Source organism: Hypomesus transpacificus, chromosome 10 (assembly GCF_021917145.1).
Source record: "Hypomesus transpacificus isolate Combined female chromosome 10, fHypTra1, whole genome shotgun sequence".
In the NCBI taxonomy this organism is placed as follows: domain Eukaryota; kingdom Metazoa; phylum Chordata; class Actinopteri; order Osmeriformes; family Osmeridae; genus Hypomesus; species Hypomesus transpacificus.
The window spans coordinates 8,639,687-8,666,863 of record NC_061069.1 but is presented as its reverse complement, the minus strand read 5'-3'; the positions used below and the strand labels follow the sequence as shown (position 1 = coordinate 8,666,863).

At 40.8% G+C, this 27,177-nt stretch overlaps 1 protein-coding gene across 5 annotated transcripts in view; it reads right to left on the bottom strand.

The window, feature by feature from the left end:
* Positions 1-26,894, bottom strand: part of LOC124472688 (receptor-type tyrosine-protein phosphatase F) — a 112,129-nt gene extending 85,235 nt beyond the window's left edge. For 4 of the 5 annotated variants that reach the window (XM_047027660.1, XM_047027663.1, XM_047027662.1 and 1 more), the window contains exon 1: positions 2,272-2,574. The gene's annotated coding sequence lies outside the window, so the exon portion shown is untranslated. Of the gene's footprint in view, positions 1-2,271; positions 2,575-26,503 lie in introns of those variants that run through there. The other variant, XM_047027661.1, reaches the window with a different exon arrangement.
* Positions 26,895-27,177: the final 283 nt, after the last annotated feature.

Sequence of the window (27,177 nt, the reverse complement as noted above, 5' to 3'; positions counted from 1 at the left end):
GGAGCTGCCCAACCTCAGACATGCACAGACATTTACAGCACAACATTTTGCTCATGACTTCATATGCTTCGGTTGTCATACAACACACGTGGTACACGTGGCAAATGTTGGGAAAAAAGGCTGTTTCAGCATAATTTGGATGATTTGGAAGTCAAATGATTTGTACATGGAAGAAATGTCCACAGAACGCTTCAGTCGAGGACCATACATCTGTAATGCGAGACACTGTTTAACAAGATAATAAAACTCTTACTAGGCTAGGCTATATCCAGAGGCTGTTCATGATATTCCCAATGTTACTTTTGAATAGATTATAGTACTTAGCAGAATCTTCTTAAGGAATGCATCTAAATGGTTAAGTACATTTAGTTTCAAGGGTTTATGCTGAATGATTCATACAGTAGAGTGTTTAGTTTGGCCCAAAATTACACCAATGCCAAATGAGAAGTCAATATGCAAAAAAAGAGACTTTGAGAATTGCTTAGCACTGCTCACTAGCACTTTCACACAATACACCACTCATCACAGTTGGTCAGAGTGGATGAGAGCGTCCATGTGGTAATGTGATTGAGGCCAGTGGGCAGCCAACAGTAACACTGACTCTGGCCTCTAACATCTTTCCATTCTTCATCACATCTACATCTGTCACACTCACTCACTCCTCTCTGGTGTGGGAGTAAGGGCAGACCAAAATGAACCATCCACATTGTACACCTAATTACTTTTGGGAATCCCAGTAGGAACCAAGTATATTATAATTATATTTTAATTTCCAATACAAAGTAACATACGACCAGATATTGCTGATGGACATCTTATCAAGCTTGAACACACACAGACACATTTCAAAAGGTAGAGATGATACAAAGCAAATTATATTGAGGGCGTTTGACCTTAAGAAAACTATAGCGAATCCCAGTACAACATGATAGCGAACAATTTTATAAATTGTTTTGTGGACAACAATCACCCCATTCCTTTGCTGCCAACTGCTTCCCCGGAGTGTTTCCCTTGGCGACGTGACTGAGCCTGAGTCGTAAAAAGTGGAATGTGGGGTCAGTGGCCCGTGCAACAAAGGTGAGGAAAGACGATTCCGAGGTCAGATGAGGGAAGACCCCTGCTCCCGTTTGACGGCAAAACGTGGGTGTTTTATGCTGTTGAGGAAATGATATAAACTTCATGTATGTAGGGATTTCATCACAAGGTCATTTTTTATGTGTTTGTGTTCCCACTCCTTGCCAAGAGTAACTGGCCACAGAGCTGTGTTAGTGAATGATTAACTGAGAAGAAAGAGTTCAAATCTGTCCCAACCAGGACAGCAGCGTTCAGTTCCCAGCCCACTGAGACACACCCAAGGGGAGGTCTCTCTCTTTTCATGCCAAACAAAGCGAGACAGACATGTTGTCTTTACACTGTTCCCTAAAAGCCTAAGACGGATTTGGTGGAAAAGAGCAAGACGAATAAAAAGGATATTTGTTATTTTATTTCTAGTGACAGCAACATCCTGTATTGAGTAGGGGACAAATTGCGTAATATCTGCTTCATTGGTGGATCAAGAAAACTCCTAATATGCCATGTGTTTAAAATTGTCCCAACAAATAAAGAATAAAGACTCAGGAGACTCACATGAAAAACCAACAGGCACTATTCAAACCTGTCAAGCCTACCCTGGAGGGACATTTGTGTTTACATGTCAAATGCAAACCCAATGAAAAGTAAATACATAATCAAGATATCTGTTAAAACCATAATTTGCCGTCATTCTTACAGCTCCCACTGGTGGAAACTAACAGAGGAACTTACTCAATTTCCCTGCTGAAACATAAGCTACAAGATTGCCCAGGAAGATAAGACAACTGGAATAACAGGTTGTTTGGCCTCAAAGTAGTGCTGTCTAACGGCAGGGTGTCTCACCTTAGCAGCAGTAGCTAAGGGACACTTTTTGCTCCCTCTATTAAAATTCCCCCCAAAAAACCGAGGAGGACTAGAACCAGACAGGGCAATTTGCCAAAGAGCCAGTCAATACCTAAGCCAAGACGAGGTTAAACTATTGTTTTGGGTTAACAAGCAACAGTGAACATAGACAAAAGAAATACCCCACTGTTAAAGTCTTGCCCCTCACATAAACCATTTTAGGTTATTTAACTTAAATCATTTATGTTGAGTATGATTTTTTTCTTAGCACCTGTCCTGTGTAATTCTAGCATGTTTTACTGAATAAGGCAAGCTGTAAAGTTAAATACTTTAAACAGGTCTGAGGTTAACACTTACCCATGTCAAAGCAATTCTTCACAAGTAAATAATTTTTCCTCCCCAAAAAATTCTTAAAGCTTAAATTATTCCAAAGAGTACATCCAATAATCCAAGTATCCAAGTAAGGTTTTCTGAGATTAGTGGTATCTTTAGAAAGCCAGTCCTTATCTTTCTCAGCTATTTCAGTTCCACAGTTATACAGTTGAATGCATTGCCTTCTTAAACTCCAATAGCAAGTCCGGTGAAGGCTACTGAGTAGTAGTGTATTGTGAGGTGGCTTGGAGGGAGAACCGTCAGAGGCTAAGCTTGTTCACACACTGAACTGTGCACAGAGCCAGGCTGGGAGGAGCCAAGTCGAACATGTGATGTCATATTGTAGGTGTCAGGTTTCAATGCAAGGGGAAAGGACTGGTTTTAAAGCTTAATCTTTCTGAACTGTGACCAGTAGAGGTGTTTGGATTTCACTTGTGTGTAAAAAAGGGAAAAATGAAAGCTTGTTGGTAATGTGTATCGAGCTGTAGCCAGCATGACTTTGGAGTTTCACAAAATTACCATAAAAGATGCAACTGACACTAACACTGAAAGGCCAGACAATGCTCCTTTTATTGACAGACTACTACTTTGATTATGGTTTGCAATTAAAAATAAGACTAAGAATATTATTTTTTGTATATATATATATAAATAAACATTTATTTGAGTTATTTATACTGTTAATATTTTGTAATGTTGAATTTGTGAAAAGGAGTTCAGTTACAAGGTCACACACAGCTTTAATTAGAAGTTCGGAGCCTGAGTTTACTCCATTATTTGAATATTTCATAGATTCCACAAACCCACTCCCACAGACCTCCTGAAACATTTTACAAGAACAAAGAAGAAGAGACGTAAATGAAGGTTAATTGTGAGTGACCTTGAAAAGATAAGCCCACACCCAAGTGTTCCCTGGAGAATTCCAAAATTAATTTAACAATGTTAACAACAAGTTCCAACTTATTTAAATTTAATTTAAAATTCTATAATAACATTTAGTTTGAACATGACAATAAATCCTCATTATTTGAGCCTGCAGAGTGGCAACATACCCATAAGTGCCCAAATAAAAAGACAAACTGGTTCTCACTCCCTCCGGTCAAATTCTACTAGCCAAGGAGCTAATCATCTAGAGCAGATGTTCAGAAATGTTCAGTTGGATTTATGACGAAGCTCGGGGTAACAGCCAAGTCAGCCTCTTGTGCTGATTTTCTCTTTCTTTCTACAAGGACAGGGGGTTTCACTCCAAGTGGTTGCTGCAGTGCAATACTCTCCCAAAATACCCTCCCAAGTTGAGGTTTGCAATCCAAGACAGGGCTGTTTAATAGATCACAAAGCCCCAAAGACCTTAGATAAAAAGTGTCTTCATTCATCCAAATAATACTGTGTACACAGTTACTTTTATGATGCAAGCTTAATGCATCAATGCACATTTCTTTGTAAATTGCATTGCTCCTTTACTGGTAATAGTGGTATTCTTGCAATAGGAACTACTGGATATCCTGTGACTTTTGGGTACTAAGAAAATGTAAAAGGTCAATCATCTGTGAACTTCACTTCATTTTGTTCAAAATAGACATTCATCTCAAAATACTTTTTTCTTATATAATAACCATCAGCAAAAAAACGTCAGACTACTTAGGACACTTCTGGTCCCTCAGAGACTAAGGGAGTAACATAGAGAGGGATTTCTGGGCCGTAATTACAGCCATAATCCACAGTAGGCCCACTGGCTCTACCCAGGACAGCAGGAAAACTGCATGAGAACTATTTCTGTGGCTGTAAACATCCAGAGCTAATTCTACCAATCCTCGTGGGTAAAACTCAATAAAGACTACAGATAAAGATCAAGTTATAAAAGATAACCAATGTCCTCATCCTTTCCCCCTTTACATGAGTTAGCTTGGTTAGTTTCTGAAAACCAAGTCTCACAACTTACTTAAAACCTCTTCCCCCAAGAGATGTAACTGAGATTTGGAGAAATAAAACTACCAAGTCTGTGAATTTATAACAAGATGACCCCCCCCCCCCCTTCACCCCTCACCCCTCACCAAAGCTCCTCCCCGATTCCTTTCATTCGATTTCAAAGGCTGACAACCTCCCTCTACTTCTATCAATGTGAAGAAGCCGACCCCTCCTTGTCTACAGCCAGTCCCCCCCCACAACACCCCCCATTGGCAGGCACAGTAATGGACAATGATTGATTTGTGACTTGATTGGTTAATTTACTCCTCTACGTGCAAACCAGCATGCACACAGTTGGGTTGCACAATACCAATGTTATTTCCTTGACCAAATAAGAGCACTCCGATCCATCCACACACACGCCCTCATGTAGGTGAGACGTTTTCACCAGCTGACATACAATTTCTCAATACTTGAGAGACGTGAACACCAGCTGGTGAATGGTGCAAGATTTCCTTGGTCAATGTCTTTATGAATAAAAGCCTTCAGAATCAGTTGACACGGTTGACAAATCTCTTTAACAGGTCATTAGGTTTAGTTTAGGTTGACAGGTAACCAGTGCTCTCTCTGATAAAGATTTTGAAGCAAGGGCAACTGAACTGGCAAAATAGAATGCAAAAAGCTGGTCTGCCAGATGCAGAGTAACCCTAAGCCTAAGCTTAGGCTACATTCATTGTCTAACTGCAGATCTAACTACATGGATTTGTTTAATAAGTATTTATAGGATAAGGTGAAATTAGCTGATGTCCAAGGGTATAGTCGAGTCTATCTAAAAGTACAATGGCCACAAATTAGTGTTCATTTAAAATTCAGGAGTTAAATCCCATGGGTGTAATTTTTTATGTGGTGCACATAATCATAAATGATACATTACTATAAAATGTTGAGGGCAAAGAGAGATCTCATATACGATTCAATGCTTTGATGTGTTGATATCTCCTTTCTCTCCCCAATGACCTTTGTTCCACAAACCCCAAGATGTAGCACAGAGAGACACCTTTTTTGTTTAAAACATTAAGGCTATACCTTTAAAAAAAGAGCAGAGGTATTGTTCTCCTGGACAACGTTCCACTTTAGTAAACAGTGAGTTGGTTGAGTACGGAACTGATGGACTGAGGCCAGAACCATGTCATCGTGTGCATTAGCACATCTGGGTAGCACCTGTGCCCACTCACTCACAGAAACACCCACAGCAGGGGTTAGACTACAACCATTTACAAGTTATGCGAGTGCTAACGTTGCAGGTGGTTCAAGCTAATTTACCTGGGCGTAACAAAAAGGTCCTATATTTGTTGTCTATTTATCTAGTACACATAGCGGACAGCATTATCCAGGGTGGTATACATCTATCAACATTACAATCTACCAACACCAGTTTACACAACTGGATGTAACCTTCCCCTCGGAATACTTGGCTGTGACCACATTCAGTTACTGAATGGTTGGCTAGGAACCAAATATTCATTTGTGGCAGAGCTAAAATCCTGAATTCTCCATGTTAAATTGTAGGCTGAGCTTCCTCACATCCTCAACATTTCTGAGGAGTACTTTAGTCCAAGATTCACCAAGCTAAGGGCTTTAACCATGCGTTACCTCACGGCCAGCTGCAGACTGCAGACAGCAGAGCCTCTAGTGTTGAGAGGGCCACCACACATGGTGAAAGGACAAGACAAGTATGGTGAGAACGGGAACTGGAGCATTAAGATAAGACAGACTTCACTGTGCTGACCTTGTGTGTGCTTCAGAGCGTACTTGTCTGTGAATGAAGGCCGGGAACGCTGGAACCAACGAGACATTGTTTCCCTGTTCGTTTGGATGATAAAAAAAACAAAACACGCGTTCTTCATTACACTCATGCTGATGAGTGGCGGGGTGCATCCTCCAAGGTAACAGAGGGGCATGCCGGCGAATGCAGGAGACAAATCATTTTTATCTGGGACCCCGGCGGGTATTGACAAACCGGGGATGCATTTAGATAGCCCAATTAAAATAAGGAAATGAAGCGACATTGAAACACTTTAAAACACGGTGCCCCCTTTTCTTCTTCTGGGCCCCAGCACTTGCCCACCCTCTCCAGAGATGGAGCCCTCCTCAGAGTAGTGTCAAGAAGGGTGGGGGTGGTAAAGGAGTGGAGATTTGGCAGGGAGAATTAGCTTTCGGGCACAATATGCATTATGGAGGGAGAATTGTTAGTGAGTGGCGAGCGACCACGCTCCTGTTGAAACCTTGTCTTGTTGCCATCCTTTTTTGCCCACTCATTTTATGTAGCAGAATTGTAGGCAGCTATGTCTAACAGTTGGCTGCTGTGTCAATAGTCGGTATGTGAATCTGAAATTCAACTTCAAACTACTTTTAAAAGTCAAAGCCAAAATCAATGATATTGACACTGGACTCAGGCTATATGTAGGCATAGCTGACTATTTAGTGTCCCCTCCCTCATCTTCCAACTAAGTCATGGTTTTGATTCACCTTGTCCTTGCTCCTCCCTTTTCTTATCTCCCTGTTCTCTTCTTGCCCCCCTCCACCTTTTCTGTTTGTCTGTTTGATCAATGACTCCTCCATTGAGATTACTGTTAGAAGGCTTTCAGGCAGATGGAGGTTGCAGCACTTATGTTTTACTAAATGAAAAGGGCATAAAATGTTAAGAATGTTAAGAAAATGTAATGACTGCAATTCATTGCTAACAAAATTGACCCTGATGTGACCTTCCATGAGACCTTCGATGTGAGTGACAGAATGAGTGACTAAGTGAGAGGGGAGAGTGACAAACTGAAAGAGGAGAGAGAAGAGAGTAAGGTGAAAAGAGATGTGTGTTTCACAAGTGGAGAGTCTCAGCTGAGTAGGGATATGTATTGAGGACAACTTGATTAATCTGGAAAGTTTTCCTTGGATGATCCCTGTTTAAATCCCAGGGGCCAGAGAAGGAGAGCTTCACCAAGCTTGAAGAATGGCCACTTTGTCTCTGGTGAGAGGTCTCTCCAGTCGCTCTCCCACAATGCAATGCTGCTGTCCCTCTAAAGAGGATATGGTGCCGGCACTCTGGGGGGATAAGTAAGGACACACTGAAACGTGAAGGACTCTTCATATACAAAGTGAAACATATGCAGCGTCAATGCACACTTACTATACACACACCCACAAAATCACATTCCAAATAGTGTCTTCCTAGTGCCAGGCCAGTTTAGCAGATCTGCTAAGAACATCAAAATAGCCCTTAAAATAGTAGGATATAACCCATGTGCTGCATAAACATTTATTTTTTATCTATTTAAAATATTTTCTATTAGGGAACCTATGAAATCCATTTTATTTAGTATTGAATTCAAAACGTCAAAACATGAAACAGCAAAAGACCCATATACGAGTTCTTTCCCACCAGATACATCCACCCACCCACTGATATGCAAACCCCTCCAACCCCCACACACAACTCCCACACACTGGCCCTTTCAGCTAGTCAACAGATGAACAGGCTGCAAAATGAGGGAGTAATCCATCACTAGTGCCGTTTTCTATTTGTAGGGTCTGTTTCTTTACCAATAGCTTTACTGACAGGAGAAGATAAAAGCCCCTGTTGACTGAGTCAGTGTACAACACAGCCTACTACAGCAACAAACACACACCCAGTCACAAAGAGAACATAAACGATAACTGAAATACTAGATTGTATTGAAATACTAGATTGTTCTAAAGACTGTTTTTGTCTTTTACAGCGATTTTCTACTTGGACTCCATCATTAACCATCCTAGGTCGGAAGACAGAAATGGACTTGAACCCTACTCCAAAGTAATGAGATAAATTAAATATTCAACATGAGCCTCCTCATTTAGAATCAATTTCTCACATGCACTGAAACATTAAAAGGAAATTAAATGAGTCTGGATTAATTTAAATGATTGTGTTGGGGTAAGCTGTAACATTTCCCCCCTATATTCTCATTCAACGAGATTTAAGAAAACGTATGCAAGCCCCATTTACATACATATTCTAAAGGTCCTGCATTTAATGGTTATTAACAATATGCTATATTTTAGGTTAGCTTAAAAGGTTTTCAGTTACTCTCATGCCATTATACACTATATAGGTTATAAAAAGTCCAATGTGTTGTTGAAAGCAAAACAAATACACAAAAAACGTTTTAGAATAAACTCCTGAATGAATAAGGAACCTACAGTACCAGTGCATAACCTAGATTTGCTCCTCAACGTTTCAATATTTCAAAGTTCAAAAGATCTTGATGCTATTTTTACCAAGTGAGTAAAAAATTAGGCTCAGTAAAGAACTGCAAAATTGTAGCTCTGGAGCAAAAAGAAAATGCAGGAAACAGGGAAAGTACACCCATGGAAATGTAAGAAAGTCCCCCCACATCTAAAACATCAAAATGAAGTCATAGAGAGGACATTGCATTTTTCTTCAATCAATAAGGCTAAATTAAGTCGTTCATGAGCGCCCCCGTTTTCTTTCTTTCTAATAAAAGCTTTCCCAGAGGTTGTGACTATTGATGCTTCATACAACTCTGGTTGTTCTTTATGATTTGATTAAGAACTCATCCAGTCCACACAGGCTCTTGGAGCGTTGGCTGTATACAGTGAAACTGAAAACAACTGAAATGTAGCCTGTTGGTAATCACTATGTGATTGGAACACTGTACCAACACTAGAGTAGTAGCCACAGTCAGGGATCAGCATTCCTAGTGCCGCTAAATTCCTTTTAAGTCCCCCCCGCCCGCCCTCCCTGCATAACCAACACAGTGCTTGTCTGAAATGCAAACTGCCTTGCTACATGGCACAGAGGGCAGCAACATATGGGTCAAATAGCACATGAGACTTACGTGCCCTGGTACCCACCCAATGCCTTATGACACATTGATGGAATACTTCAGACAGAGGTCATAGGTTGGTCCTAAACCTCAGACTTTGCGATCATAAAAACGCGACATACCATTTAGCCTACCCCCTGCCCTGTACAGTAAATCCTTCTCTCCCCTTTTAGACTGCCTGACAGACAGACATGATTCCATGTTGTCTGGGATGTTATTAAAGGGGTTGGGATTGGGATTAGGTTGAACTGGAGAGAAGGTGCAACTTCCTTTTGAGGAGTAATCTCAGAGCCTCGGGCAATACGGGTGATCCCATTGGACAGTCTCACACCGAATTGTGAGGTGAACCATGATGAAATTTTCTCAACCATCTCCCGATGTGCTGCACCCAGTGTTTGCCTCTAAGGAGGCCTTCCTCTATGAAAGTGCTCACATCAATTCACATCTCAGTAATGAGTTTTGCCACAGCAGTTATATCACCTAAAATATTAAGAACAGCCTCCTGATGGACAAATATCACAACTCTGTCACTAGACATGACTGATTTCCCCATAGTCCCACGTTGGAGTGACATCTGATGAATGTAAAAAATGAACCAATCTCCTTACTATTGCAAACTGAAGCATTATGGATTCGACAACAAGGATATGAGCCCTAAGCATTCACAGAACAACTGTCGTGCAAGATGAATTGCTCCAATACTCCATCTGCCTATATTTTTAACAATGCATAATGCAGGTTATTAAAATATTTTTAGGGGGATGTAACTCTTCTGGTAATACAATGCGTAATTTTCATGGGAAAGGCTCTTTGATTGCAACACCAGATGGCAAACACTTGTAGGAGGACAAGTTACAGTGGGAACAAAATGTGGTCACTGTTCAAACTTTACTTCCGAATAACTTGGTGTTGCCTTTAGGTAGCTTGAGACTTCTAAAAGTGTATAATACCAAAGTTATCAAAATAAGAACACTTTTGAGGAAGACCACAATAAAAAAAAACTGATAATAAAATATGCACAAGGCTTCCTAAAGACATTTCAGTCAAGGTATTCCAAAAGTGGTCACAGAGGTTATAGTATAATTTCCCCTCAAACTAAAAAAAAATCACTCATTTGGCACCAATTTCATTTAATTTCTTCACATTCAGCCAAAGTAAAGTTCAACAGCAGTACCCTCTCTTGTCCAATTAAGACATGATGGTGGAGACAGTAGGACACTTGCAATGCACCATGCAAAGAGCAGACAGAGACAACCAAATCTGACTCTGTACGCAGAGCAGTATTAACAGAAATCCTGGATCTGCTCCTTGGGACTGCTAAAATGGATCTCATCAATCCATTTGTGTTCTTAGAGTCTAGAAACCCCAATTCCCATTCAACCAAGAGTTCAGGAAAACTACATTTCCACAAGGCACTGCATTCAATTTAAGATCACAATTATCAATACAGACAAGACATGACGACAACAGATATGCTTTGAGAAATACATGGATAACTCTGTGACTAATGGTTAGTGAAAGAGCTGGTCTGTAACTTGAACTCAAAATATTGCAGCCTAAGTCTCCGTGGCCATTTGGGGGAGCAGTGGGGGTCCGACAGGGGAACGGGGGGAGACCACCTGCACACCAGCAGAGCCAGCTCCAGTCCTGGCACCACCATTTGTTACGCTCTGGATTCCCATTACAGAGTTAGTTGGCTGGGAAATCCATCTCGCGGTGTCAGGTTTATCAGACGCTTTGCGATCCTGGACAGAAGGTGGGTAATGCAGTCGCTGGAGGATTTTTTGGAGGATTGTAGTATCCTGAAAGAGGATGACGTTTTGGTGTAGAAAACAGGTCTCCTCTTGCCCTCTTGAGCATATAATTAGTTACTCAACACTCTGAGATGTTTATGAATTCAGCGTAGCACTCAGCCTTGAGAATAAATGCTTTCCCATCACATTATGAGTAGTGGCATCATGTAAGTCAGCCTATGTGACCTTAACGTCAGCTCCAGATGGAATAGACATTTGAAGTGCCCTTCTGTTGGAGGTAGGTTTTTGATAGCATTCTGTCTTGCCTACCTGTTTAGAATCAACGGTAACATACTGTCTGTTAGAAACGTTAAGTCTCGAAGTTTCTACAGTTTCTCCTTTCAGGGGATGGTTTTATGATTCAGTTCTAACCTTTTGTTTGGTCCTCTATATTAATAATACAGACTGACACACAAGATATTTTCAAGGAGTTTCAGTCCCTTTTCTCTACCAGGGTGCTTACCATGAAATAAACAAATGAGAAGTGACAATCCCAGTGATAGTCCATACATTCTCATGAATAAGCAACATCCGCTCCGCTTCCATTACATTTAATTTATTTCCTAAAACTAGGCTTGTTTTCTTTACGTTGGCCTATAACCATGACTCAGGCAGAAATCAGTTATGCAACTCGCAAGCAAAAAGAAAATGTTCAATTGAAGATTTTTTTTCCCTCATACTATAAAAAGTTAACTGACATTCATTTCTAAGTAACCAAGCTTTTGGAAGCTTCAAAAGTGGAAAAGGAAAACAATCAAATCGCTGTCTGTCATGAGCTTTAAGAGCTCCAAAGCTACATGGGTTTCTGTGGTTCACAGCTCCCACAGGAATCAAGCAACACAAACAACAAAAAGAACAAACGTATTAAAAATCCATTCCACTTCTACTTCGTAAAATACAGAAATACTACAATCTTTCCTTCTCAAGTTGTGAAAAAAGCAAACTGTTGGCATACCCTTGAATGTCAACGTTACTATGCCACCTGATAAGAAATGTTGTGTTAGATTAGTTGGGACAACCTGGTGGTAACAATGTTAGGACGAGTATAGCCATATGGAGTCTGGTACATCAGATTGCATCATCCATGCTAGCACAAGGACAAAAACTCAAAGACTTTCTGGGGTTCTGAATCTGTCTTTCTTCTGGTTGTGTAACAAACAAACCAAAATCACTAAAGCAAGTCGCATCAGATCAGGAAGGTAGTTGGTTACCATGAATGACCAGTGGAGCTAAATCTATTGCTCTCTCCGCAGTCTCAAATCTACGGCATTGTCATCAGTGTTTGCGTGAAACGGACACAGCATAAATTAACCAAAAACAGCCAAGTCAACGCTTTGTTTGTCCTTTGAGTTTAACACAACTCTCAGTACTTTTTAAACTGTACTAGGGGTGAGAAAGATGGTCCATAATTGCTGAGATATGCACATTGTGGTTTAACCAGTGAAACATAACGAGGTCTTTTTACAACAGCATTTGGGGTTTTGATAGGAGATCAAAGCACAGCCTGAGGGTCTGGTGAGTGCAGGGAGCAGACTTGGTTCAGCAGGGCTGCAGAAGAACAAGCCCTGGACAAGAAGATATGACATCAGACGTTACACCTTTAGACCGGCACTATCAAGTAGCAGTCAGCGAACCCATTCAATCAAGCCACAAAAGAGGTGGCTACAGGGATGGCTAAAAGTCTGATGATTTATTTAAAATCTAGACCACGAATTGTATTGAACTGGGTGGTGTAATAAATCAGGGATCATTTATGATGTGGGCTGGAAAAGAACACAAAACCTGAGAAGCAATAAATGAGGAAGAACAAGGGCGTTGTTCCACGCGTGATGAACCAGGAACAACCAACAGACCTTCCAACATACAGAAGATGCTATGTGTAGCACTACAGTCCTGTGGGGAGAGCTTTCCCTGTGACATACACGCTGGGTTATAGATTGCCTGTCTGCCTGTGCTGATGCACATACTGTAAGGTGACAGGAATGCTGAGGAAGGCCTTTTCCACAACTCAGCTTTCAGTAGGGCCACACCTCAAACATACTGTAGTGCATGTATGTCGCTGTGAACAGCGCTGCCTCTGCAGTGGTTCAATTAAAGGTTTTCTGTTTGAGTTCAGTGTTTCCCTCCAAAAAGGCATCCTGGTCTCTTAACTAGTATAGTCTTATCTGTCTCAGGTTGGGCAAAGGAATAAAGACTAAAGAAAAGGCTATATTTTGCTCTTGAAACCTGAGAATGAGATGATATCAACCTTGTCACAATAACATATACATTTGCAAATGTAACTAGTGATATTGTAGTCCCTGCATTTTGCTGAGTTGAGCAAAATCTTTATTTTTAGATAAAAAGAGATTAAATAGATTTATAAGACAGATCACTTCTCAGGATGCATTGTATTGGAATGACATTCTCTGTTGTAAGACATGGAAATACACAATTTGTGTCAGGCATGGGTATGCTTAGCGGGCATAAGGAGAGATGGAGAGATACATATTTCCGGGTAGGAGGGCATTGGTGCATTGACTTGACACGCTGAATAATTCCCTTAATCTGTGTCTAAATCCACACAGGAACGCGTGAAGATATGTCCAAGAGAAATGGAATCCATGATTGCATTCCTGCCACAGTAAGGCTTGTTACAGCAACCGTTGTGCTGTTAAGTGTGACAAATCAATTCAACTTCCTCCCGAAAACAACACAGCAAGTGGGGAAAATCAGCATCTGCTCCGTCCCACCCTCTGTTATAGCCAGAGAATAATCTCAGAGAAACTATCCGACACAAACTTCCATCCGGGAAGGGGGTGGGGGTTGGCTTTTGTTTTCACATTTCTCAAAAGGATAGGCTATCGGAAACAGCCTGATGCTGTCCATCAGAGGCGAAGGCTAGTGAATAGGCTGCCCCATTTATCTAATAGGAGGTCATCTGAGGGAGGGGGGATAGGCGCATAACTATGCCAACATTGTCATCATGCCATGGTGGGACAACTCATTTAGCTTCAACTCATTTCACAAGGGACAGACCGCCCAAAACCATACATGGTTGAACAAAACACTGGCCTTGCTAGATTTCAGAAGACAATGTGTTTTTTAATAAATTAGTTTTAGTCTCTAACATGCAGGCTAAAGAATGAATGCACATAAACATTGTTATTATGTGTCCAGTTTTCTGAAGACATTAACAACAAACAGCACATGCCCCTGTACTGTTGCTTGCAGACAGTGAAAGCAAATTTCCTACAAAACGTAAAGTTTGTTGACACAGGTTATTGAAAATGGACAATATAAGTCAAGGCCCGAGGGAGTCATCTAAAACCATCCCTCAACCCCCACCCCATTTTCCTATCTTTTGAAGGTCTCCAAGGGCACCATCACAATAAGTTTGCAGAGAGGCTTTCTGTGTGGCGTGGTGGGGTGGAACAGAGGGGGAGGAGAGATGTGGTTGGACTAGTGCTCTTGTTCCTCAGGGTGAAGGCTGTTATTCTGATGCCTTTTGTTGTAAAAGGCTGTTCAGAGTGTTCTTATTTGAGAAATGTTTCATCCACTTGAATTGCTTAAAGGCTCTCTACCATGTATTCAAACTACTGTGTAGCATGGACTCATAAAATCACAGATTGTACAAAATCCAATATCTCGTAAGGACAAAATGGTGTTCACATAGATTTGGACATTTCTGGCCTATTTAATACGCTTTGGGATAAGACACTACAACTGTGAGGCCTAGATGGAATAATTCTACAACATATTGCCCCGTCGAGTTAGGCTATATTTTGTAGCATTACAGTATGAGAAGGATGTTTAATAAGAATTGAGCAGAGCAAAAACGAATCTGAGGTTAAAACTATTCTGATTATAATAACTCAGTCCTTTAGCACAAGAACAGATGATTGAAATTTTACTGATTGCTCCCTTGAATAGCATAGCATGGCCCTGGTAAAGCACTACAGAAATAAATTGACAGTCCATTTTTGTTCAAATTCAAAAGGCATCATTAATATATGAATACAAATGACTTTTTTGTATTTTTATGTCAGACCCATTTGTCCCATTGAAACTTGTGAAGACGAATCATATAGACATTACAGTGTAAGACACGTCTATTATTATATACACCTGTGTAGCATATCTGAAGTTTAACGTACATTAAAAGTCGATTTCTATAATTGTTACTCGTTGACTTTAGTTCAAATCCAGCTTGTTTTGATGCAACATCAGGAGTTTTCCATCAGTTGCACCATCGCTAATATCTGCTTGGTATTTACTTATGTCTTTTAATGGAGACCTTGTAGGCTGCTATAAGAAACGTTTACCATATAGTTGGTAGGTTACTGCTGAATGAACCAAATAACAAACAGGAACATACTTTAAAATATTCATCCAGGGTCTGCGTCTTCAAAATATGACAATCTAGAACATAAACTGTCTTGGCAACATGAACATGAGAGGTATACATAACTAAATCAGATAATTCCCTCACCTCAAAGTAGTGGAGAATACCTTGACACCTAAGAAGCCCGTGTGTGCTATGTTTCAGACATGACTGTGTGGATGAGTTATATTGGGAAGGCTGCATGATATAGGAACGTGACTGGAGTTCCATATCATTGCTGACATTTCAAGCATTTCAAGCCCACATGAATACTAGCATTGTGATCAAGTTACATTTTGTTGATCAAAAACGTCCCTTATATTCCCCACAGTTTACAGACAGCTCTGTAGACAATGCTTTCAATGCTTTCATAGCTGATGTTGAATGAACTTCAGACTCAGTTGAGCATTTGAGGTGATGCAGATGAAAAGTAGAAATGAAAATGATTCCGATTCACATCTTATTCCAGAACTACCTGCATGTGATGTCACCTTATTGGCTTATGGAAGCTTAACCCACTTGCCACCTTTTGACACATTTAAATATTGCCTCATTTGGTGTGGCCCACGGGCCATGACAGCGCACTCTTAGGCTGTCTTTTTAGATTGGCAAGGGGCATTGTAATACCCTCGCTTCCTCGTTGTTAATGTATGTGTGCTGGCGAGACCCAGTCTCGCACACATGCTCCTACTCCTCATCCCGTGTCACAACCTCACAGAGGGTGCTGGTTTGTTTCCAAGCTCTGAGTCAAGCGGTGGTGTTCCTGCTAATTCAAAGGGGCGGGCCCCTCTGCACCAGAGAGATTAAACTCCCCAGGACAAACATCTACCGAGCACAAGGCTGCATCTGCCTGAGATCTCATTAGGATCCAAAATAAACCTTCTGGCAATTGACGCCTTTATAATTGATAGATACACAAAAAAGGACCCTATATTTGAGGGTGTAATGTGATGAATGCAGGCATGCTGCCAGAAAGAGCAGATTAAATGAATTATATTCATAGTAAACAATACTTAGGCTACATGGTAAACCACACTTATAATAGGTCACATCTGAAACCTTACCATGCTTGCTACTATTTAGCATGCTAGTCTTATTGGTAATTCATCTGTGATTCCACTAATATTATGCACATGTAGGCTACACTATACTTTATTCAGAGATTCAAAAAATGTATATATAATAATCATTAAAAAAAACTCTAGCAAAGGCTCAATAAAATATAATCTCCTGGGCCAATACCAGTGGCAAAGATAAATAACACAGTTTAATTTTCACGCCACTCACACGTCAAAACTGACACATGCTAACCATTTATGAACCAAGCCAGACTGACATCTTCATTAGTGACAAACATTTGTTGTTAATTAACATCTGTGACAAAAGCTAGATTAAAGGCTGAGGGAGCAGAAATAATTTGGCAAGATGGAAGTAGGATGATTTTTCACAAACCAATAGAATCCACTGATCTGACAAACATAATTGGCTTGTTGATGCATGCACATCCAATGATCCAGTATGAAACACTATGTAGTAGTGATCAGCTGATTTCAGTAGGTTTATTTGATCAATAGCTGTCCCCTAGAGGATTTCATGAATATGGGATGCTCCATGAATGTCTGCGATGTTGGTTTAATAAAGATTGAATTGAATTGAATGTGTGAGAGAAAGTACTATCAGACTTTGACTATGACCTTCGGCTTAAAATGCAAATCAACCTCTATATATATATAGAAGTCACCATCTAGTTTAGTATTTCTTTCAGAATCCACAAGTTATGGAGTTTATCAAGAAATTCAAATGAAGTTAGAGTTCACCATTTACTGGTGTTATATAGCCTATCTTTAAATAACCCTTGGGTGCATAATTCTTTAGTTCTCTTTGACCAATAAACCAGATTCCTAAAACAGGTCCACCACAGAGTCAATTCATATACCAATTAATTGTTAAATTATAATAATCAGACTTTTTGCACTTGCTTGAACATGCTCGAACCTTGCTTGAACATGCGCTGGTGTTTGTTTAGCAATGTGAATGTAGGTTCCTACCTTATAAAAGATCTTCTGATTTGTATTCAAGGTAAAAAGAGGAAATAAGACTCATCGCAAGAGAAAAGCGGCATTTGCTACGGCTATATACTTAAAAATACATTCAATCACATGTATTTTCTTGGAGGAGCTGCAGTTTAGTAAGACTGAGGCCTTTACAGCTTTACATTTTATATTAGCAGTATCAAAGGAAAATGTCGGGTAATATTTCACCTCCTCAATGCTGAACCAACATGTTGAATGTTGAAACTCTGTCCCAGTTGATTTGGGGTGCATGTAGTGTCAGTGTGTATGTGGGATGAACACATGACTGTTTTTACTTGATAATGACAGTGACAGCTAACTTAAATGACTGGACTGTCACTCTGTCTGGTTCCCATACTGAAAATATGGTATTTAGCATTTTCCTCAGACTTCTTCTTTCTCTCAATAAAAAAATCCTAGTGATGATTATTCAGTGCATTGCCAACCATATTTACTGAGAAGGAAATGACCTAATACCTGGCAATAAAGGAATCCATTCGAAAGATGTAGATGGTGAAAGCACCACCTACATGCTTAAACGATAATGAGTGTTTTCAGGTGGGAAGGGTAATTACTTAAATTAAGGTTAGATGAGACATAAAAGTTGGATTGCCCTTAAAAGTCCCTTGCTAAGCACAAAAATATGACCTTCCCTAGGGTAGCACTGCTGCCAAATTGTTTTAAGTGGGAGTGAACAGACAACAAGCTAGTCTAAGCACATTAAATTGAGCACATTTTACTCCAGTCAGACTTTGCCACAGACTGACTTCACTGAAAAGAAGCATTACAATGTATGGCAAGTTCAACATCACCACGGCTACATTCAACCCTGTCACTGCTCTTGATGCACACACACTGTACGGTATGTACTAATCCGTACGCATTTAAAATCTTTTGATTCAATTACATTATTCGGCCCATGTTAGCAAGGATTAACCATTCCATGTGAAACATCTTACTACATAAAGCTATAGTCACATGAGCTGGGTAAGTAAATGAAACTGCACAGCAAAGCAGGATGGGGAGTGGAGAACAAGCTAATCAACATGCACAGACGGGAAACAGAACATCCAAATCAGGCTGCCAAGCAGCCAGATAAAGATCAGTCTGACACATAGCCTTTGAAATAATCCAGTTGTAAGAACACCGTTTAAAACATTAACATCACCTTGGAAAAGGTGAGCTTCTGGCAGGGATGGGACCGAAAGGTCCAGGAGATTGAGGAGATGTCAGAGACAGACAGCTTCTGAATGCCGCTGATTAAATTCCAGGGATACCTATGACAATCCCTTACAACTCCAGAGGCACAAAAGTATGACATGTGATTGTCAAAAAGAGACAAAGAGAGAGAAAGAGAGTTCTGCAAGGCTTCATGTGGATTTGCTCTTATGTAACATTAGCAAAAGACAACTGGCTGATTTCTAACAGGGGAGCATGCAACACTGGAGGCAGGTGATGTTGGCTAAAACATTACCTGTCGGTTTGCATTTGAAACGCTCCACAAAGTCAGTCAGATCTGGTTTATGTAACCGTGTTTGCAATGAAAATATTTAGGTCCATGTTTGTGGTCTGTTTGAGGTAGGTAATCTAACGTACAAAACACGAACAGAAGGAAAGAGCCTGCTTGATATGAAAACACAATGGCTGCTCAGTCATTATTTTTCACTCTACTATATTTTATCAGTTTCTAATCATTGTTGAGTTCACTGCGAGGCTGACGCCTTTTTTCGTGAGAAGCACAAAGCAGTCCATTTCATGCATGGCAACGGAACATTGGGCTTTGGGCCTCATGCCAACAAAAAGGAACAATTAATGAATGGTAATCCAAAGCAACTTTCTCCAGTTGCAATTGAGCTATGACGCTTGTCAGACGTTTCACTGGAAGTGAAGTGTTTCCTAGCACCTCAACCCTGCAAGCTGCAAAAGTCCAAGAATCCAACTCAAACAGGTATTTTCTATTTCCCTGGACATTGTTTCTACTCTTCAGCTCAAGGATAAGGTACATAATATACTTCTTGAAAAAGAAAGATAAAGGAGGAAGAAATAGCTTATCCTTGTCCCTGACACATTAAAACAAAACTTCACTCGCTGGCGATTCCACAACAACTTTGGTGTCATAAATTCACCCCTTGTTTTCCTCTTGTGCCTTCACAAAAACATGGCTGGAATAAACTTGAACTGTGGCTGCAGAGTGGGGAAAAACACTCATACCTGTGCCGAGCTAACTGTTCACAGCATCTTGAGCCATAAATCAGTGCCTTGGTCGACCTGGCCGAGAGCGTTTTCAAACCCATTTGCTGGAGATAATGCCAGCTATTCCTCCCAGCCCCAGGGACGAGGGAACCGGCCTCATGAATCATAGGCCTCTTAGAGGTGCAGCAGCACAGCCCTCACCTTGCTATGTCCACAGGGTCCTCTGTTTCCTCATGACATGTCACTGAGGGAGAGGTGGACACAACAACATGTGGACACTGGACAAGACACTCAATATAGCATCACAGATGTTTGGTGTAAGACCCACAAGTGTCCAAATAATATTCTTTAAGGGAAAGTATGTACTGTTACCTCAGCCTTGACTGCCTCTGTTATAGATGTGGAGCCACATCCACATACCACACATCCACACTGATTGAAGCTTGGAAAACTCCAAGCTGCCTGTTTAACATCTTTTTTTTTAAGATCAGGGATGTATTCAGGATAACTTTTGACCTACATATTTCAAACAAGATTTAGTTTGTTTGAGGCTTTCTATGTATTTTTCTGGTCCACAGAAAACCATCTTAAGAAACTGAATCGGGTTCCAAGGGGAAAAATATATGTAAGGACTGACTCTTTGTGCACACAAAGCTAAACATTGAATAGTATGTCTTAAAAGTGACTGTGATGGATGCAGGCAATGTGCAACTGAGTGTTACATCATTTGTATAATTGCAGTCTTCCTGCCAAACGGGAGCATCCACCGAAGCTCCTGTAACTGTGAGGCAATTTGAGTACAGTCAGTGAGTAGCTGAAGTTTAGTAGTCCTGGGGCTTGTCTCTTTCCTTTGACTGCATCAGCAAAGGCTGGTCAGAGACAGTGGGGTAGCAGAGCATAGTCTTCTTCCTGGACACCCCATTAGCGAGTTCCCTTTTATCTGTTTTTACTTCAAGAACATGGGTGTCAAGTGTAGATTAAGACACCAAGCAGTACAAACTACATAGAGGGATTTAATATCATTGTAATCGTCTACTCTCACTTCTTCATTATTTTGTGAAATGGCCTTGTTGTGGGAAGATTCTTGTTGGAGCAGGGGACATCTTCTACACAGCCTTGTTTACAGTCTTGATTTATTACTCTACCATCAAAAGGTTTTATCAGAGTCACTCGCTTTCACTTGGGTCATATGGTCTGGCTCTAATCCAATCAAGGATTGTTTTGTAACGTTTCAGCCGTAGCTGTGAGGCCTCTCCAGGAAAAGAGGCTTCAGATCCTTTCTCTACTGAATCTTGAATATGAGTTTACAGAGCCTCTGTGTTAACACAAAGACAGGTCAAAAGCCTTACAAGAGACAGACATTCGAACGCTGTTGATGGGTCCGATATCATACCTTTACGCATCCGTTACGTGGTTGTGTGCCCCATTGTGATGCTGTCATCCTGTCAACACTAATGGTCTCTGATGGCATCAAGACTCTGTCATGAGGACAGGGACACAACAGGGCATGCTGGGAGCAGGGATGGTGGCCCTCTGTGGAGGCGGAGCTGTCATCAGCACCCCTCTCCTCCTATGAACCCTCTCCCTCCCCAAAACCCCATCCATCTGCCGCATCAGCAGGGCAGGGCAAGTGCAAGCAATGCACTTTCCTGCCATTTCCCGTTGTGCTTCCGCTTGCCCAGCTAGCTCTTCTAACAGTCCCACGTGTCAACAGCTCGGCCTTCGACCATTACAGGAAGGAAAAAAAAACTGACCATATTTACTTTCTGTGAAACAGCAAGCTGGTGCAGCATCTGACAAACTGCCTTGACACAGCCACCTTGTACCTTAGATAACTAGCACAAAAATGTTTCTGCACCTGAGACTGTGTTTTTCCCTGGTCCCACTGTCAGTTGGTTTGTATAACAGTGTTTGTTCCTGGAACAGTAATGGCTTGGACAGAGATCCCCTTGAGAAAAAGACATGAAAGGTGGGAGCGAAGAGAAACAGCCATGGCATTGACATCCTGCAGTATGTGTTGCTATCTTAAGATGTCACCGTGCACAAAGACGCATTTAACATTCAAAATCCTACCCGGATGAATCGAGAGATGCATTCCATTAATAATATAGGTTATCCTGGGGGTTAAACACAGGTGTGAATGGGTCTACTGGTGTTAATTGAGATGTATATTGAGAATCAACAGTGATGTCAAGTCCTGGTATGCAAAGCCACAGCAGAGTAATTCCCTGTCAAAGGTTTACTATGAATGGATCTGACACGGGTTAAAGCTATTTTAGTGATAACGGGTCGGGTAAAGCCCTGGCACTTGGTTTGAAGGGGGGTCGACATCAACACAGACACCGTAAAAACATCAGTTTTTGGTTAATCCCCTGAGCAAAACAAAAAAAACAAGCACTTCGAAAGGACTGAGTTTTGCTATTGAACCAACCTGCATGGTCACATTCACTTGATGGTGCTGAATGTAAATCTGTAATCTGAATGTAAATTTGGTATTCCATCATTAGACCTCTACAAAAATGAAAATGTACAAATATAGTGTCCTCTATTTTGCGACACCCATGTCCTCCATGATGTCAATGTTGCATGTGCTTATGTTGTGCACACACTTGTGTACATGTGTTTGTGTTCTAATTAGAAGAGACCCAGAAGAGTGGGGTGACAATGACAAGTCATACAAATGACACTGCCTCATTTGTACCTATCCAGCATTGTCTAAAATGAAAGTGTGTCATCTGTTCCCTTCTACTGACTGGGCACATGCACTGCCAAAGCCATTAGTTCTGACACACGTGTTGCATCATTCCTTGTAATACAGCAGAAATGTAGGGGTTAAACCTGTAAACACCTTGTAGCCATAGAATGCCTGTAGAATCAATTCTAGAAGAGCTATGCCGTGATTTATTGGCTTCCATATATAATAGTCTGATCTGAGAGCTATACACTAGGGATGGGCATAATTAATCGACGATCGATTATCGATCATTAAGAATTTAGTCGATGACATTGGTTCATCGATAAAACTAATGCGTGTTCTGTTGCGTAGTGTGAGTCTTGAAGGAATGCAATGGATTTCGCTATGTGGCAGCAATTAAACATTTTACCAAATGAAGCCAATGTTTGGAAAAAAAAACGCCACAGGCCTACTCAGTTACCGGCGAGTTTCCATGTATTTCAAAAGTAAACATGAAGAGGTCACGGCGAAGTGTAGCGTGACACCATATTAACAAAAAATTACTTTGTTCACTGCCAACACTGCAAAGCTGAGTATAAATACAACTCCTCTACGACTCAAATGATGTACCACTTGAAGAACGTACATCCGACACTGGTTAGTGTTGGTGCATCCTGCTCTCGGTGCTAGCACGGGGGAGCTGCGATGTACAACGAGCAGAGAAAATTACCCAACGAATCTGCAAGTCCATTGAGATGGATAGGCTACCCTTAAGTATTGTTGAGGGCAAAGGTTTTTATGAAGCTGGAAGGTTCATAAAAATGAGCGGCCACCTTATGAAGGTTTGTTAATTAGCCAGAAAAAAATGAGGGTCAGTTGTGTTTGAGCACAGGCTTCTAGCTGTCGGCTCCGCTTCTAGGAGTTACAGAAATAGTTGTTTTTCTAATCTTGTAATAGCTACAGATCTCAATGTGGAAACACGCTGTTTCTTCTATTTTCACTGCATTTTAATACAGCCTATAAATAGTTAATTTTAATATAAATTTTTTAATGATTAATCGAAAATCGATCGTTAATTCTCCCAACAATCGATTAAAACAATTTAGTCTAATGCCCATCCCTACTATACCCAGCCAAGTACAGTAGACAATCAAGTTTATACTCGACTTTTCTTGGAAATAAAGCTAGCAAACATGGAAATACTATTTTAGTTACTTTTACAAATTGGGTACAGACATGGTAGATGCCTCTAGACACTGTTTTTGGAACCTTATTGTTCTGCCAAAATGGGAACAAGACCGCTCCAATTAACCTTGACTTCAACCTATCGCTGTCATCACCACTTTAATGCAATAGCATTAACATAATCTCCCAAAACAAAGCACACTCTAGGGATGGTTGACAATAGGCCCCATAGGAGCGGTCTGGGACATTTTCTAGTCCGGCGTCTGTTTCCACTTTCTCCAGAACAGGAATGCCCTGTAAAACATTAGTGTAAATGGTTTATAATGCCACCAGTGGACTCCTAAATAGGAGACCTGGTTTCCATCTGCATTACCCCACCACCAACAGCGCACTATGTCACCACTCTCCCCCAAGCCGCTGGCTTTCAGGAAAAGGCCTTGTTAAAAACCAACCATGTGTGCTACTGAGGGCACCCTGTCCCTATGTAGGAATGTTAAGTAGAGCTGCAAAGATGGGCTTTGCCCAAGGCACCTTTCTGGGCAACCAAAGGAAAAATGTCCCAGAACGTTCCTATTGAAGGGCACAAGGCCATCTTTTGGCACCATGCACTTCAATTACATTTACTTTCATCTAATGTCATGCAAGTTGTTTTAAGGATAGGATGTTTTACTAAAGTAGGTTATCATAACATATCTTTGACCAAAGGCTGTAGTCCCATAACCTTTATCACAACCTTTGGATGGGTCTGGCTCCATTTTCATCCTCCCCAAGCACTCGTTTACATCCAGTTCAAACCAGTTTGGATGGTTAAAAAGAGCTCCGGGTTTCTCAGTGCCAACGCCCCGACAGCATGCCAGTGAGGCGTCTCTGCGCACTTATAATCCCTGCAATAAACCCCTGAAACGCCGATCTCTGCCACCACAGACCAACACACTATGGGCAAAACCCCTCATTAGAACTCTGGGGCCCTGAAATTACCCAGATTTTGCCCATATGGAAAGCATGAGAAAGCGTCAGCTGGGAGAGGTCTGCGCCGAGTGGTTTTTCAGCATGTGGCCGCAGAGGGCTGAGGCTCTTTAACAGTGCCAATCAGCCTATCCCCTACCAGGAAGCGCCAGGGAGGGAGGAAGCAGAGACAGATGCTCTGGCTACCGGCACTGGGCCTGGTCTGTTAGGGAAAACCCACACCACACACACACAGAGGCAGACACCGGATACCAACACACACTCACAGACAGACATAAGGAATAGATAGGCCTACAGATGGAATCATACCCTCACTCACCTGTACCATTTTGTGTTAGTAAATGAAACGCTTAACTGGACGCAGGTCTGATTATCCAATGTGAGACTATTGTTAAAGTCATGAGACTTCATATGCAGGCCTTTATGCATAAGTTGCCATAATACCTTTATGAATTATGAATCATTTGGAGCTCAGTAGAAGAATCATAATAAGCCTACTAATTTTTTTATGAAAATGCATTTAAATAAAAAATATACAGAACCTTTTACACTAGATCAGTTGAAAGAGACACAGCATTATTTTTCAGGGAAGAGGACTATCTGCAAACTGATTGACTAATTCAATTTTATAAAGCTTCTGATGAAATTCCAAGAAATGATGCATACTCTGTCTCTAATTAAAATGTGGATGTCTCTGTGTTAATAGTTGGTAGCAGTTTCATGTCATATTGTACTGCAGACACTGAGTCCCTACAAAAAAGATTTAGTAATGGTGACAATGTTCAAACATATTATTCTTTAAAAAAAACTAGACCTAAACATACGCAACTGTCCCTGTATTGTAGATCTGCAAAAATGGAACTGCCATAGATGGGAAAGCTAGCATATAGCCTAAGAATTGGGATGCATTCATATTTTCTCAGCATTAACTTCTGGTTCATACACATTCTCAGCAAATATGCTTTCTTTCCTCCACAGTTCAATTACATCTAGCATCAGAATGTGATTTGACAAGAGGGGAGGGGGGACCTTTGACAGAACTGTAGGAACGAAAATACCTGGAAAGGCTGTCATTTACATTTAATATACATTTACAAATATATTTAAAACATAATCATATACATTTAAAACATAATTTGTAAGACTGATTTTAAATGACGTCCCCACAAACGACATTAATTGATAAGTGACAATAACGGTATTGTACTGCAAGAAAATGTCACATTGTGCTTTCCTAAATGTTAATATCCAACACTACAAGCGAAAAGCTATGATGAAATGGCTAAATTGAACCTACATTATTCACTTTCAAAATTGACCACAAAGAATTACCTCTATACTGATCGTTCCTTCTGGCCCCTTGGTTTTTGATAGATCTTTGCTCGCGCCATTGCACCATTTGAATAGCTAGCTAGCCAGCTAATTGCTGAGGACTGTGCAAAGACTTCTTAAATAATTGTGCAGCAGACAAATACCACACGCATTATTCCATCTGCTGGCCAGTCAGCAACAGAGCAGTTAGACTCAGAAAACTTGCATTTACCACAAAACAACCCCTTTTCGTTATCTGGCAATGCAAACTAAACACACTAACAGGAACATTTCAAAACATTGCCAGACTTGCAAAGCAATCTAGACTAGTTTTTATGTAGAGCCACAATCCAGTCAATGACACAGGCGTCACTCTCCGTTCAACTCTCATTATGCATACTGCAACCTGGCAAATTCTGCTAGAAAGCCAACATTTACACTTGATGAACTCTTTTGCTAGCTATTTATTTCATGAAACAGTCGTGAAGGGACTCGAGATTACTTGTCATAGCCTTTTAGCTAGCTCGCTAGGTATTTAAAAACAGCAACAGACTGCATGCGTGGCTGAACTGGCCGTTTAGCTGTCTGAGTCTGACTGATTAAGAAAACATGGTTTGATCACACTATAAGCTCGGGAAACTCGGGACCTCTTGCGTTTCCAGAGTTTACGAGCTTGGTGTGATTTATTTAATCGGTTAACTGATTAAATAAATAAACAGCATGTCAATTCCATATTAAATGGACTTGTGAGTTTACTTGATGTGTCCACACCAAAATAATCCCAAAGAATTGGTTCGCAATTCAAGTTTACAATGGGAGACAGTCATACCGCAATAAAGAAAGAACTAACGAGTGAAAGAGAACGGTGCACTTACTGTATCTCCACTTCTCCGTCGTAAGCATTTCTCTCCTTGCCTTCTAACCACTTCGCTCAACCACGTTTGCAGTTTTTAATGTAAAAATCCACTTTAAAATAACAAAGACCAACCCCCAAGTAAACAAGAAAAAGAGAGCAGTCTTCTGAAGAGCACCACGCGGTAATATAATCCTGGGACGTATGGGACGTAGGTTGGTGCAATGAACGGATTGCTTATATGAAGAGAAAACTATATGTATATATTTTTTAATCGAGCTCCATAATCTCCTTAAAAAAGTAATTAGAGATCTATTCAAATGTCAACTTGCATGTTCTCTCAACCGTCCCCAGAGCCGAGGCAGGTTCGGTAAGGACTTCTTTCTTCCCTGGTCCCCTTCTCTGTCACGCTTCTGCCCTCTCGCTCACTCACAGGTTGGTCGCGAGGATTTTCGGATTCATTCGGCAATGCTCGCTTCAATACGGAATTTGTCAATTGTTTAGTATTTCATCGACGTTCCGACCTTGTAATAGGGAGCTATCATATACTCAAATTCTAATTATATAAAATAATGACAGTACAAAAAATCCATAACATTCCATTATCATACAAGAAGTGGGAGGTTTAAGCAAATATTGTAATTGTTTTAAAAACGTTTTCCTCTCTTAACATAAATCATAAATATTTGTGTAGGT